The sequence below is a fragment of the Paramisgurnus dabryanus genome, chromosome 23 (genome assembly GCF_030506205.2).
Source record: "Paramisgurnus dabryanus chromosome 23, PD_genome_1.1, whole genome shotgun sequence".
In the NCBI taxonomy this organism is placed as follows: domain Eukaryota; kingdom Metazoa; phylum Chordata; class Actinopteri; order Cypriniformes; family Cobitidae; genus Paramisgurnus; species Paramisgurnus dabryanus.
This window is the reverse complement of record NC_133359.1, coordinates 686683-701985: the sequence shown is the minus strand read 5'-3', so window position 1 is coordinate 701985 and position 15303 is coordinate 686683. Positions and strand designations below refer to the sequence as shown.

General features: G+C 38.3%; 1 protein-coding gene across 1 annotated transcript in view; it reads right to left on the bottom strand.

Annotated features, from left to right (window-relative positions):
- The window catches only part of cntn1a (contactin 1a), a 30315-nt gene extending 17174 nt beyond the window's left edge, over positions 1–13141 (bottom strand). The window contains exon 1 of the mRNA XM_065277318.1: positions 13011–13141. The gene's annotated coding sequence lies outside the window, so the exon portion shown is untranslated. The remainder of the gene's footprint in view (positions 1–13010) is intronic.
- Positions 13142–15303: the final 2162 nt, after the last annotated feature.

The window sequence follows — 15303 nt, the reverse complement described above, 5'->3', positions numbered from 1 at the left end:
GATAATGATGATAATGATTACCATATGTAAAGAATAATGATGATCTGTGAATTACCAACTGTCCTAAATCTACAGTCTCCAAATGAATGAGCGCTGTGGACTGGAGCGATATCTGAGTCATGGAGAGATCAGATTAATTCCCAGGACGGTATGACAGACACGCTAATGCAGGCTATCTATTGAAGAAGCAATCCTGCTGGGAACGCCGGGATAGACGCGTATCAGAGGATTAAAATCTCCCAAACTCAATGGCCGTCTTCTGTCCGCCTCCAGCACTCACATTAATGAGATCAACATCATCACTCATCCACAGATCACGTCAGAGGACATTACTCTTTTTCACTTAAAAACATCTCATCTCAATGACAGATGAAACCGTATGAACATTTCACATCACAGTTAGAGTGAACAAAATCATTACGGTTATCAATATTATCATGGCTTTGTAAACAATTTCTTGAAATGTAAAAAAAAAGTACAGATGCAGATCACATTTATTAAAAATTGATTTACATGTAAGTGCACTTTTGTTTGCATAAAACATCAAATAAATAACATTAATCATGACACACTGGAGTTGTGAGATAAATGATGATCTACTTCAGATAAAACACAAGTGAATAAATCAGATTTTCATACACAGAACAAATCATCAAGTCATCTGTCTGTGTATGTTGTGAGAAATCAGATGAACTTTATGACCCAGGAGTAAAACTGCACAACACCTGAGCTCACAGAAGAAACAAACAGAGCTTTAAACTTAACATTTAATGGAAAATTAAGAGAAAAGATGGATCTAAAGAAATATGAAGTAAACATATGTCAGTACGACTAGATTTCACTAAATGTGAAGATTTTTAGGGTTTAAATTAGTCAGTGAATCACTGTCATCACAAACACATGAGAAGAGACAAGAATAAATGTGTTTGTCTCATGTTATTACTTAAAGGTGCAGTGTGTAATTTTTAGATGGATCTTTTGACAGAAATGCAAAATAATATACAAAACTATATTATCAGGGGTGTATAAAGACCTTTCATAACGAACCGTTATGTGTTTATTACCTTAGAAGGAGACCTTTTTATCTACATACACCGAGGGTCCCCTTACAGGGAAGTCGCCATTTTGTGCTGACATTTTTCTACAGAAGCCTTTAAAGGACAATTTTTTTTACTAAGTTGTCTCCGACGATGACATGTTTGTCCAGTGGCAGATACCATAGCTTCTCTATGTCTTTTTTAAAAGCGAGGGGTGAGCCTTGGACTAAGCCGTTGGTTGCAATTCGCAACCTCACCCCTAGATGCCGCTAAAATTCACACACTGCACCTTTAAATTGGTTGATGCAGGGATTTGAGAGCCGTGACACTGGCAGTAATTAAAAAATCATGCAGTTATACTAACTGTTAATAAAACACAACACCTTATGCCAAACCAAGCAATAAAGAAATGAACTTTTGATTAAAGATGATTCAAATATTTTAATTCTCAAAGTATGTGTCAATTTTCAGATGTCTCATATCTAAGTTTAAAGCTAAGCTGATTTCTGCTTCACTAACCTCATCTTTAAGACAAATTAAACCAAACAAAAATCTCTGTGTTACACAAACACACACCACATGTTGTGCTCTATTTCTTTCTTTAATGGAGTGGTTAGTTTGAGTCTTTTATGTTGTCATATTTAGATTCAGGTCACAGATCTCCAGTCGCTGTGCAGTCTTCTACACACAAACAATGACTTGAATTCACAGCTGTCATGTCTGAATAAAGACAAGCAGTGTTTTACAATCATTTCAGAAGTGTTAAGAGCTGTTATATACATCACGAGTCTCTGTCCTTTATAAGATCATTCATCAGGACAATAACTTTATATCCTAATATTGACGTTATCTGACGTTTTTCCATCTACCCGTATCTGTATTTGTAATTTCAACACTTCAACACATGAGGCCATAAATGTAGTGTAGATTATCTGTTTAATTATACTTTTTAATTATACTAAAAACAGTGCTATCTGATAATAACAGTTCTAATGTTTGTTCACTTCATCAGTGATCTACAGACTTTTTTTTTACAGTATTTACAGATGAAACATCTGTGGGACAGTCAAGATTTACAGATTCATTATTTATTCACTTGTGCACTTTTCTAATCTGAAATAATGAAGATGAAAAACATGTAAAACAGTATAATCTTCTAGAATCACACTTCTGACTTCATATGAAACTTTACTCTGATCCTCAGAAAACAGTACGATACTGTATAAGAGCGCTGTGTGAATCATATACAGTACATTATTGTGTACAGACTAAACAAAAAACTACATTTTAATCCTGCTGGAGCCCTAAAATACCAGCGTGATAACATTATGAAATGGTTGCTAGGGTGTTGTGTGTAGTTGCTATGGCATCCCTACTGTAAGTTCATACACAAATCTGTCTGATATGATCTATAGATGACTCAGTTTGTTATTTTATGATCAGACAAACACATTTATATCTGACAGTGATTCGCAGATGCAGCAAACTCATGCCAACACATCTGTCACCAGCACGTATCCCACAATGCACTGCTTGTGTCTTCATCTTAGTGCTGATTGTAAAGTGTGTATTGAGTGTCTGTCCCGTCGCCCTCTTCAGCAAACCCTTACAGACAAATCACAGATATATACTGTCTGTCTGAAACTAAACCCTTTAACAATGAGGCGTTTCTCATCGGCTGGTAACTGTCACGACTTTCTCAAACACAAACAGAGGATTGGACTGTCATGTGGTACTGTAAGGTCTTAAATCCACTAACAGATTAAATATTTGTTGAATAGTGTACTCATAAAAACTATTTATGTGCAGATCTTAAATGCTGACATTAATATAGATGAAATGAATCCGTATGTTCATCCATCTGTCATCTGATCCTCACCGGATGAAGGTTTCATTGGGGTGGACCAGAACCTCTCAGAGGTGTAACAGCATGGAAAAAACATAAACACTAAAGTCTGTGAAATAATGTGATTTCAGCTCAACATAAGAGAAAATCTATATGAGAACAGACTGCAGAAAAACAGGCGGCCATTAGTCAGTGATGTGTTTGTGTGGACTTTATGCTATGATGTGACACTGAGATGCATTCTGGGTAATTAACTGCTTTACTGATAACTTTGTCTAGCACGTTACGAAAAATCTTAAGTAAGACCTTAACTACAGGTAGAGTTTAAGCGACTTTCTTAAGAAATACTTTCTAGCATATGTCGTTACCTGGTGCTGTCCATGGCGATGGTGCTGAATTGGTTGAAATCGATCGCTTGACAATCAATTGTTCACTCTACGAAGGAGGTACTTCACTTCTTTTTTAAAGAAGCTTTTGAGAAATAGTTAATATAAAATTTATTTGGACTTTCGTGTAAAAATATTTCAAATTGCAAACAACTAAACCATCCTTGGATATTTTATTTTATATCAAACCCGTGCAAAACCTGCAACTTCATGTCCAAACGTATCATGCATAACCTGCTCCAAATCATCCGCAGTATGCCTTCACTTGTCATTGAAAGGATCGTTTATGTCAGGGGTTCACAATAAGTGCATCATGCAGGGAAATAAGGTGGGTCGTGCATGTCACCTGGTTTCTCTTACATTGGCTACTAGGTAATGTGTTTACTCATCATCTTTATTATGTCATTTTAAAGGTTATTGCTCACTTCAGTCTATTTTATTATCAAAAAATATCAAATTACTTCATTATCAAGTCTCAAAATAATATAGGGACAGTGATTTCTTCAAAAGAAAATCTCATCTTGTTCTCATAAACCAATCTTGTCTCTCGTCTCGTGGACTAAGTGTCTCGTCACACCCCTACTATTATGTACACAAGCTTTTAGCACAGTGATGGTCCGTGGTGAGGAATAAAGTATAGCTCCAGACCAATCTTACCAACTTATGACTTACAGAAAGTATACGTAACTAAGAAGGTTTCGGGAAACACGTATTAATGATAAGGTAAAACTTCAGAATGACGTAGAGCTAAGAAGGTTTCGGGAAAATGAGGCCCAGATCTTTCTGTTTAACATCATTCAATAAACAACAGCTACAGGTTTAGTTAAATAACACAAGATTCTCACACAGAAAGAGAAAATAAACATCCAGGTCCCTGTGTTTATGCTCTTTTAAATGAAGACACACAAAAGTAATCATAGATAATAAGATCAGTAAAACTTTTTTTATAATAATCTCATGGAAATGCAGTCAGGTTAATGGATGAAGCGGAAGATCTTTAACTGATGGGAACTGAATTCTTCCTCCAGCGATCCGGTGACCTTGCCGATATCTCAGACATTTAGACTTTAAAGTTAATCAGGACTCTTGATAAGACCAATGAGAGCAGAAAATAACACAATCATTTAGAAACTGACCTCAGAACAGCATCTCCTCTCACAGACAAGCCAACAAAAAACATAGCAGACAAATAAAAGCCAACAGCTTCAGCTTTAAATCCTGCCAACACAAAGATCACACAACACAGACACCTGACCCACACAAAACACACAACTGATTTCTATACAGAATAAATAAAACTCACATCAGGAAATCTGTCAAATTACCTCAAAATAAAAAAGCAAAACATTTTATTAGACTCTTCTTCTTGGGATTAGATCAAATATATTTATAACAAACATCAACAAGGATCCATAATACAAGTAGGCTATATATTACTCAGTGACAGCATGTTAACAACAGACCGATGAGATGACTCTGAACAGAAACACGGATATCTCAATCATTGATCAGTATTGATTTTTAAATGCAGAGGAAGAAGTTTAGTGTCTCTTCTGTTAAGTGCAGAGTCACAATCATCAACATTCAGTCACATCTCCTGAAGAGACTTTACATAACCCATCTCATAAAACATACATCTGCAGTATTGCTCGTACTCTTTTAATACGGTAAAAAGACCACAGGAAAGAGAAGACCTCCAGCATCATGATCCTTCAGCACATTTCTCACAGATGAAATCTAATCATTCAGTTTAACTCAGAAACACTTCATCATATAACAGCAGAACTACTTTAAACTCCACAAGACTACAATCTTACTTCAGTGTCTACAAGACAACAAAATAAAACATAAAAAATTAGATTTCTGCAAAACCTTTGCTCTTGTTTAAATCTCAGTAAGTTTGTTGTGTCGTGTCATGTGTCATGTGTTATGTTGTTGTGTGTGTGTGTGTGTGTGTGTGTGTGTGTGTGTGTGTTTGGCTTTGGTTCTGTGTTCGGCAGTGATCATCAGTGATTCTGAACCGATCCAGAGACGAACAACAACCTGTTTCTTCACCCAACATGAATACTAATGTTCTTACATCAATGTCCTCTTCAAAAGCTGCTTGACCCGGCCAAAAACACAGAGACCTGCCCGGCCCGCTGAGAGAAACACACACACACACACACACACACACACACACACAAACAAACACACACACACACATGCACTACAATACACACCAATATACAATATACGCTTTTGATAATCCATTAAATTCGTTTACAAATGAAAGATACTTCATCTCATTTACTGGCATCTCACCTGAACAAAAATGTCTGTGTGTGTGTGCGTGTGTTTAGTGTGTGTGTTTAGTTTGTGTGTGCGTGTGTGTGTGTGTGTGTGTGTGTGTGTGTGTGTGTGTGTGTGTGTGTGTGTGTGTGTGTGTGTTTAGTGTGTGTGTGCGTGTGTGTGTGTGTGTGTGTGTGTGTTTGTAGATGTATTAGCACAATGTTTCCTGTTCTTTCATCAGTAATGGAATTGTGTACTTGAATGCATTTGCACTCAGCGCTGGAGCCAATGGTGTGGTGGAGCATCGATCTGAAAACTATTTAGCCACCGAGGCCAAATAACGGCCCTAAATCTCCAATGAGGTCTTGGTAAGAGCACAACACTGTTTATGCTTCACTTCATACTCTGAGACCTTCAGATATCACTCTTGACTTATTACCATCTTTACCACACTTATACCTTACTGTGTTTCATTATTCTGATCCAGACACGACATCAATCAAATGATGATCTAATATCCGTTGGGCCGACTACCAAAACTCACTTGTAGCCAATCAGCAGTAAGGGGCGTGTCTACTAAACAACATCGTTGCCTGGGTTGCGTATGTGTGGGCGGGTCTTTCAACAGAAGGTCCAGATTCAATTGGGGTAGGGGTGTGTTTGTTTAGGTGATTTCAAATATCAACATTGGCTTTTAGAGATCATGCACCCCACCTTTAACATTACATGACATTAGTTCAATACAAATACTGTTCATGTTCGTTCATTGTGCAGTAGGTCAAAAGAACATTTCTGATTTTAAAATATATTAGTAAATGTTAAAATAACTCAAATGAGTAAATGCTGTAGTATTGTTCATTGTTAGATCTGTATCATATTTATTTTAGAGACTATAAGGGGGTGGGGGGTGTACACCAAGGCATTTTTGCCGGCGACCGTCATATGTCTTCAATTGTTTTCACTTCTCAATTGGCTGCCAATCACAGCGCTGGAGGGGCGGGACAAATATCACAACAACCAACCAGCACAACGTAAGACGACTTAGAAGAGAAGTATCATAGCAACCTGAAGCACCCAGCTGAAAAACGTTTTTAACCGCTTTGGTGTAAACGGCCCCTAACTGTACAGCACTCAATCAATTAAACATGCAATCTTTTAAAAATCACATGACAACAAATATAATGTACTACAGTTAGGGTGCTTTCACACCTGTAGTTCAGTTCATTTGCTACGGACCAAAAGGAAAAATTATTACATTGTGGTTTTTTAAAAGTTTTGGTTCCTTCACACATCACACTGATCGCTCTGGTCCGTATTATTTGAAACAAATCAAAATGTAGTCATGTGATAACATCCACATCACTCACTGGCCACATGTCTTTGAACGTATTTCCTAAACTGCTTCTCGATTGGAACCCAGGAAGTGAACAAAAAGAAGGAAAATACAGCAGACACCATGGACAGATGACTCCGCGCTGTAATGTAAATGTCAGTGGTTGTTATAGTTTGTATACAGCACTCTAAAAAAACTGTTTATTTCCAGAATGAAGCGCGGATGCGGCTTGAAAACAATGTTTTAATGCACTACAAATGGCGAAGCCACCAAATTTCTGAGGCTCTGCCCGCACCTCCATGCAACTCCAGATATGTCCGCGATCTGTCATCAGGCTCGGACTGGTAATCTGTACAACCGGGCAAATGCCCGGTGGGCCGCTCGACATGTGGGCCGGTGGCCTCCGAGATTAATTTTTTTTACATGCCAAAATGTTTAAGTTATTTATTTTCGGCCCGTCATGTATAAATGCAGTTGCATTTGGCTTTGGGGGCGGGTGATTGGAAAATATTTTCGGCTTCTTCATGACAGGTTCAGTGTGTGTTACGATTGCGCACCCATGCCCCACCCCTCAAATGGATTTGTCCAAGCAGCCGCTAGGTTTATGGGGAAATATACAGTGATGATAGCGCATCATTTAGCCTTGCACTTAAGAATAATAATTATGGACAACAGAGGCTCCAAAAAGAAGAAAGGGGGAGCGGAGAAGATCCGCGAGAAAAAGTCGCCCAGGTATATTAACAACCGCCCAAATATATCTGGCATAACTTTTTTTGTTCTTCCGTGATAATGACACTATTTGATAATGACATTTGAGTGCGAGCACATGTCTCTTCCAACGAGTTCGGTATGTGTTGGCGTGCTCTCTGTTTCTCTATGAATTGGGTGTGAGCCGAGGCAAGCTCAGTGTCACGTTGTGTCCATGTTTCTGAACTTGAGCAGAGTTGTGTGCATTAGAGGTCTTCACAGAGGACCCGTACAGTTCCGGGTCTATGTTTTAAAGGGGTAGTTGGGTCTGGGTTGGTCCCAGTTTAATTATGCTACTTCGGGTCCTGGGTCTGATCGACCAGTCGGCGCTAATGCGTTAAAGCTCTGGTTTCTATGGCTATAACAACTGGCTCTTGTTTTGAAAGTCACAATGCACTTTCTTTCTTATATTTTTATAAATATTGTTAATTAACCATCTTTGCTTTCTGAGCAAACATTTTAGATATAAGAGATGGTAATCTTTTAATCTGCAAGAGAGAAATAGAAAGAGAGGCACTTTTACTGCTTCTGCTCCATCTAATATAAAGTGAAGAAAGCTTCATAAACCATTATAACACCGGTCACATTTATAATCTATAGACCTATTTATAATCTATAGACCTGCAATGTCTATCAGTAATATACTTTACATATTATTGTATTCAATAAAGTTTGATAAAAGGGGTCATCTACACAAGTATTGCTTCATATAACAGTGCAAAAATAGTAAAGTGTTTTTGTGGTGCTTCGACAAACAGTGTCAGCTTTGTTCATGGCAAAGAGAGTTTGAGGTGGTTGAATTTTAAATATACTGTGAAATTAATATTAATGTTCAATAAATCAAAGCATTGGGTTAGAGGGGCGATTTTGGTATGGGTGGTGTTGTGTGTGGAGTGGGGGGGGGGGGGGGGGTCGTCGGTCCACTCTTTTATTTTAGGTACACTTGGGTACATTAAAACAGAACCCAACCCATCTCTAATTTTCAAATGCATACAATTATGTTAAATACAATACAATTTTGATGCAAGATAAAAAATGTATGCTGAAAAAAGCACTCCTTGATCAAACAGGATCAGGTTATTTCATAAAAAAATTATTTGTGGCCTTTGACAATCTATTTTAATTCAATCATGTTTAAAAAAATAAGATTAATTGAAAAATCTATTTTTTGCCCCACAAAATCAACATTTTTCAACCAATCAGAATAAAGCATTCAACAGACCCGTGGTATAACTATACTGTTACAGTACACCCTCATCTCTCCTAAAGTACACTTCTATCTGATAATGAATTGAAAGTGATAGATCAGACTGTATTCAGTGTTACTGTACATCACATACACAGAGGTGTAAGACAGATCAAATCTTTTATAATTGACTTCTAAATGAGTCTCACACGTCTCCCTTCAGGCTTTCATTATATTACACCCAGAGACTATAAATATCACTGAGAAATTAACCTAGAAATCATCTGATCTGTGTCAGTACTGCAGTCTCATTCAACCTCATCTAAACTTATCATCTTCTCTGTGTGTGTGTGTGTGTGTGTGTGTGTGTGTGTGTGTGTGTGTGTGTGTGTGTGTGTGTGTGTGTGTGTGTGTGTGTGTGTGTTTGTCTCCTGCTGCTCCTGAAATGCCAGAGCTGTCAATCAAACACAAGCATCTGTATTATAATGTGATTTATTTTGTCCTGTGATTGTCCAGCAGCACGCTGAGAGTCTCAATGAGAGTTCACACAGTAAAACCTAAAATTACTGACGCTCATTACTCAACCAGTCCTTCACAGCAACACAAACTCAACCAATCATGTGAACCCATGTTGAATAAATCTGATTAATACAGTCTTTACTTTTACAAATCTGAGTCTTAGGGGGCGTGCACACCAAAGCTTTCATACCCACAGCTGGCGCATGTTTCCAATTGTTTCCAATGGAAGCGCAGCGTTTTTCAAAACCGCCAACAGCTGGCAGATTTTTACCGCACTGAATGCCGGCACTCTGCGTTTTTTTCTGTGCTTAGCGCTGAGCGCCGTGAGTTGAAAGAGCTTCAACTTTGGGTAAAAAGCTCTGCTTGTCAATGTCAGTCCTCACACGGCCTTCCAATCACAGTGGAGGAAGGGCGGCACAAATATCACAACAACCAACCGGCTCACAGCTCAAGTATACCAAAGCGCTCGTCTGAAGAAACAGCTGGGATTGGGTGTCCTCCCGGCATTTCAGACGCATTTAAAAGTTTTGGTGTGCACGCCCCTTTATTCTACATAAAAACACATTTCAGTTTTGTGAAGTTATTTGATTGAACTGTGTTTAAATAAAATGACAATCTAGACCTGAGGTTTAAATATCATGTTTCAGTCATAAAATCAATGATGCTTGTTTATCTGTAATCCTCGGGTAAATATCACTGCTCTCAGGTTATCTGCGACACTAAAACCTCATTCACACAGCACTTTCATCCCAAAACATTTCTGTAAAATTGTTAGAGAGGCTTCTGTGTGAACACAACACGTCCTGTAAATGTTATGGGATCGTTCCTGTAAAGAGGACCAACAGTAGTAACATTGCCTTAACATTCACAGAAAGCATTCTGTGTAAACAAGAGACAGAAACAATGCAGTAAGGGGCAATAAATGTTGGCAAATTGGACAGAAGCAGAGATCAGGGAGCTCATCACTAGATCTAGTTCTAAACTTAGATTCAGGAAGAGTCTCCGTTCCTGTCAATCATCATTAAGAGCATATGTGAAGAGTTTCGTTGCGTTTTTTTTTTTCAGAAATCTTGTTTTTTGGTTGTCCATTCCAATTAATATCAATTCAACTGCAGTTGGTTTGTTTTGATTTAAACCTTCATAACTTAAAAAAGACAGCTAAGTAGCACCATAAAACAAAATAATAACATGATAACATAATAATAAACATGTTTTGACAAAAATGTGAAAAACGGAGTTATCTCGTTTTGCAACAAAACTCTTCATATACAGTAAGTCTCCAGGCCTCCATCCACAGCTGCATCCCTCCTCCTCCCCATCTCCACATTCACTGGACTTTAAAATCATCATGTGTCTTTAAGGGATCTTTGCGGTAAGTGTGTGAATGCATGCACAGATTCCAGAAAATCATTGTCACCTTTTCGTTTGTAGTTGTTCTAACTATTAAAAGGAGATATTGGTTTTCGATCTCAAGGACCTGGATGGAGTATATCCCAATAACATCTCATAAAGGTATGGTGGTGCCAAGTTGTGTCGTGCTTTAAAAACCAGCATCATAATCTTGCCATTTATACTGGACTGGACTGGCAGCCAATTTAATGATCTCAATAAAGGTTTAACGTGATCAAATGCATTTTGTATGTTTTACACACGTGCCAACACTTTATCAATTCCAACGTAAAGCGAATTACAATAGTCCATTCTTGAGAAAATGACAAAGTAGATCCCTTTCACAAAATTTCTAAATTGGTTTCGTTTTCGCAAAAAACCCGTAAACTAGACATTAAGACAAAGGTGAATTTAACCACACAACTCTTCATACTGTTAACAGAGAGACTTTAAATCTTCGGTCAATAAAACAATTATAAATGATTTAAAGATACACAGATGTCCCAGCAGATGCCTCCTGCGGTTCATATTTGTCTGATGACTGATAGAGATTTCATTTGGTAAGCACGTAACTAGGGGTGGGACGGTTGTCATGACCACCGCACCACCGCAGTGGTGCAATGCCACCGCAGTGGTGAAGTGCCACCGGCGGTTGTGTGACGTCACATTTCAGGTGAATGATTAAACAAAATAATAAGTAAAAATTGCAGTTTTTTTACACGTGAAATAATAATAACAAAAGTTGTACAGTAATTGAAAGCCTAAGATACAAATTTATAACATTGTTTTATGTTAATACACAAATCTCTGCTACATTACCATGTATGGCGTTTCCACTGAACTGGTGGATTTTAGCATAACTCAGCACGTTGGAGTTTAGCTATGTCACTGTGTTGTGCGTCTGCTTTAGTTTCTTTTGGTCTCCAGTGACAGTGATACATACACATCACGTTTGTCTTTTGTTGTGAAATAAAAATTTTACCAGGTTAAAGTCGCGCGCATCAGGAAGCGCATTTAGTGAAACTTTATTTTCTTTCATCATTTAAACCACCCTAACCCCCCCCCATGGACCCCACCACCGCAACACCGGCGGTTGTTGTTGATGGTTCCACCGCGGTGGTAAAAATTTGCCACCGTCACAGCCCTACACGTAACCCTAAACACCCAGAAGATGAAGATAACCTGCACATGACTGCTGATGATTCTGCTGTGATCTTTAATAATGATATGCAGTGATCATCATCATCATCATCACTCATGTCTGACTGTATCTGCCCCGGGCCAGCTGGGTAAAAGGGTATAACCCACATTCTACACAGAGATAAAGACCGAGGAGGGGGGTTAAACGACAGTCTGAGAGGAGTTTTAAGTATCACATCCAGACACTGACTGGACACATCACAACCACAAGTCCTATTCATGCTGTGATTGGACAGAACATCAAGATCCCTCAAGTGGAAAAATAAGGCCAGACATCATCCCATTTAAACCACCCAGCATCCATTCATCTGTTTACTGAAATATAACCAACCAACAACTACTAGATCAACGTCTTTCAGTCCTGTAAAACCCAAACATAACCCAAACCAATTGGCCTAATCCCATCCAAAACCCTATAATCTGATTGGCTGAATCTCACGTTCACTTCATAAAAATTGTAGACAAAATTTTTATAAGGAATCATCTTCTGTATGAAAATCAATAAACTGAGAGTGTTTTAAAATGACATTAATCCAACATACGAGAAACATCTCATCCTCATCATATACCTGTACATCAGGAAACACCTCATAAACATCACATCTACATACATGCATATGGGAAACACCTCATCCTCATTACATATATCACATTTACATACAGGAACACACACACATATAGACGGGAAACACCTCATCCTCATCACATATATTACATCACAGAATCCGATCACAACACTTAAATCCCGAAGACATTCAGTGATGTCTGATTCTGTATATAAATCAGATCTACGCCCTTCAAACATTCATCGCTCTCTGATCATCATCATCATCATCACTGTAGATCTGATATTAATATTTCTGTAACGCGCACAGGTGCATGCAAGAAAAACATCGCGCGTACATCTAAATGACACGCAGCGCGATCAGAGAGGCGTCTGACATCACACACATACATCAGAATGAAATCAATCAATCTGATTCTTATTGAAATGAGCGGAAAAACATCAGAGGCGCGCACTCGTCTGCATTGCGGTACGCGCGCGTGTCATTCTCATCCTCGCAGAACGCGCGTGTATTCACACACAAACACTTACCTGCAGACGCGACTATCAGCGCGTTAACCTTCAGCAGACGCTCCCTCATCCGCAGCGCGTCGCGAGCGAACTGAGCAACAGCGCGGCTCTCGAGGGCAGCGGGACGCTTTTCACTGGAGCGCAGGTGATTGGACGAAACGCTGAAGCAGAGACACACTGATTGGCTGATTGATCTGTCAGTCACCTATACTGGCTGTCATGCTGATACATGAATATAATGTAACTGTGTGCGTGCGTGCGCGTGTGCGTGTGTGTGTATTTATCATTACTGCAGATTAAGACAGACAGCATCAGGTCAAAGGTCAGAGTAAAATAAGAGCAAGTCATTATTATCTATTAGAATCTCCAGATTCATCTACACAAACACCAGACATAGACCAACACAGGAGCTGAATCTGTTTGTTATCCGAGAAAAATCTCAGAGTTTTTATTTCTCCAAGTAAACTTGATCTGATCTTTAACTGTCTTTCCATCATAAAAAATAAAAAAAACCTTGGTCATAATCAGAATAAATATAAGATATTGAACTGAATCACTCACAGATCAGTCATAATGACTCTTTGAATCTTTTTATTCTGATGATGATGCTTCTGTAAGGATGGATAGTTTTACATGAGCACTACAATATTTCTCATAAACTATTTATCCAAAGCGCTGACACACAGACTAATACCTGCCGTCTCCACATTAACATCAGTTAGATTTCTGTCCCAAAAGACAGTTTGTTGTAGCATAAGCAGAGATTTTAAAGCACACGTTCAGCTAAACACACAGATTTATTGCTATCTGGACAAACTTGAGTAATAATGTGTAGTCAGTGTTTGTGTTATGATTTCAGTTTTAGCGTCCCCTGAGTTTAGACCCCCGGCCCCTCATTCACCAGATTTTCTGATCCTCCAGGGATGTGATGTTTAAACTTTAATCTCATTCTCTGTGATGGGAGATCACTCGAGTCAGATAAGTGTAACAAACTCTCATACAACCAAACCAGCAGTTATCAGACAGACTTTAATATGAGATCAGACTTGAATCTTACAAACATCATCACAAACACAAACACAAGCTTCTCTGTTTCACTATTTCAGCATTACATTCCAGAAAAATCAACAAAACAGAATATATTCATCTTAAGAGTACAATTACATTACATACTTTATTGTGTTTTACATGAACTCTTGTTTATTTTACACAAGAACTAAATGAATGAATGATGATGATGATGATGATGATGTCTAACACAATGTGATGCTGGTGTGAAGTTCAGTGGACAAACAGGACAGCAGATGAATCACAGCATGAAACAGAAGGAGATGAGCAACATTAATACACACACACACACACACACACACACACACACACACACACACACACACACACACACACACACACACACACACACACACACACATCTCTTGAAGGGGCAGAAAGGGGATGAGGGGGGCAACTGAGCTGTGGGGGGTGGGGCAGTCACTTGGGAGGAGGAGGGGCAGATGACGTTGGCATGGCAACAATCAACAGAGCTCTAATGTGATTCTGACTGTGTTCATTCATTACAGAACAAACGTCTGTCTGCTATCAAACATTCACAAAAGCCTCTGAACGCTGTGATTGGACGGCACTGAGAGGTCATTTCTGATTTGATGTTGCTAAGATTCAGAGAGAGCAGAAGCAGTGGAGGAAGATTTATTTCAGCGCTGGTTAAACTCAACCATTGATTATGTTGACTAATGAAAACGTGTGTTAATAAGAATTGTTTAATACTGAAAGCACATTTTCAAAACTCTTCACACATCTGCATTACCAGACTCTAACACTGTTTCACTTTATTCAAAGCTTTTTAACAAGAATCATTCAGAAATTAATCACAATTTCTTTTTCTTTATATGAATATAATACTTGAAAATGACAGTCATAAGGTGAAAAAGAGGAAACAAATTACAGGGCTGCAATGATCATAACATTTTTTTATAAAATCCATTCTCCACATTACTGTAAGAACATGTGTAGTTGTTCATGATGGTAAATTACAGAGACGCTCTTTCTCTCTCTCTCTCTCTCTCTCTCTCTCTCTTGCATTTGGCCACAAGTTCTCATCATCATCACATCTGATGTTGTATCTGGCAATGCATCTTCTCTAAACCGCTCTTCTTTCATATATATATATATATATATATATATATATATATTTGCCTTTAGATTCAGTTCCAATTTCAGCTAAAATTGCAATAAGCTTGTAATAATTTTTTTCCAGTTGTAAAATTTTAAAATAATTACTACACAACAAGTGTAACAA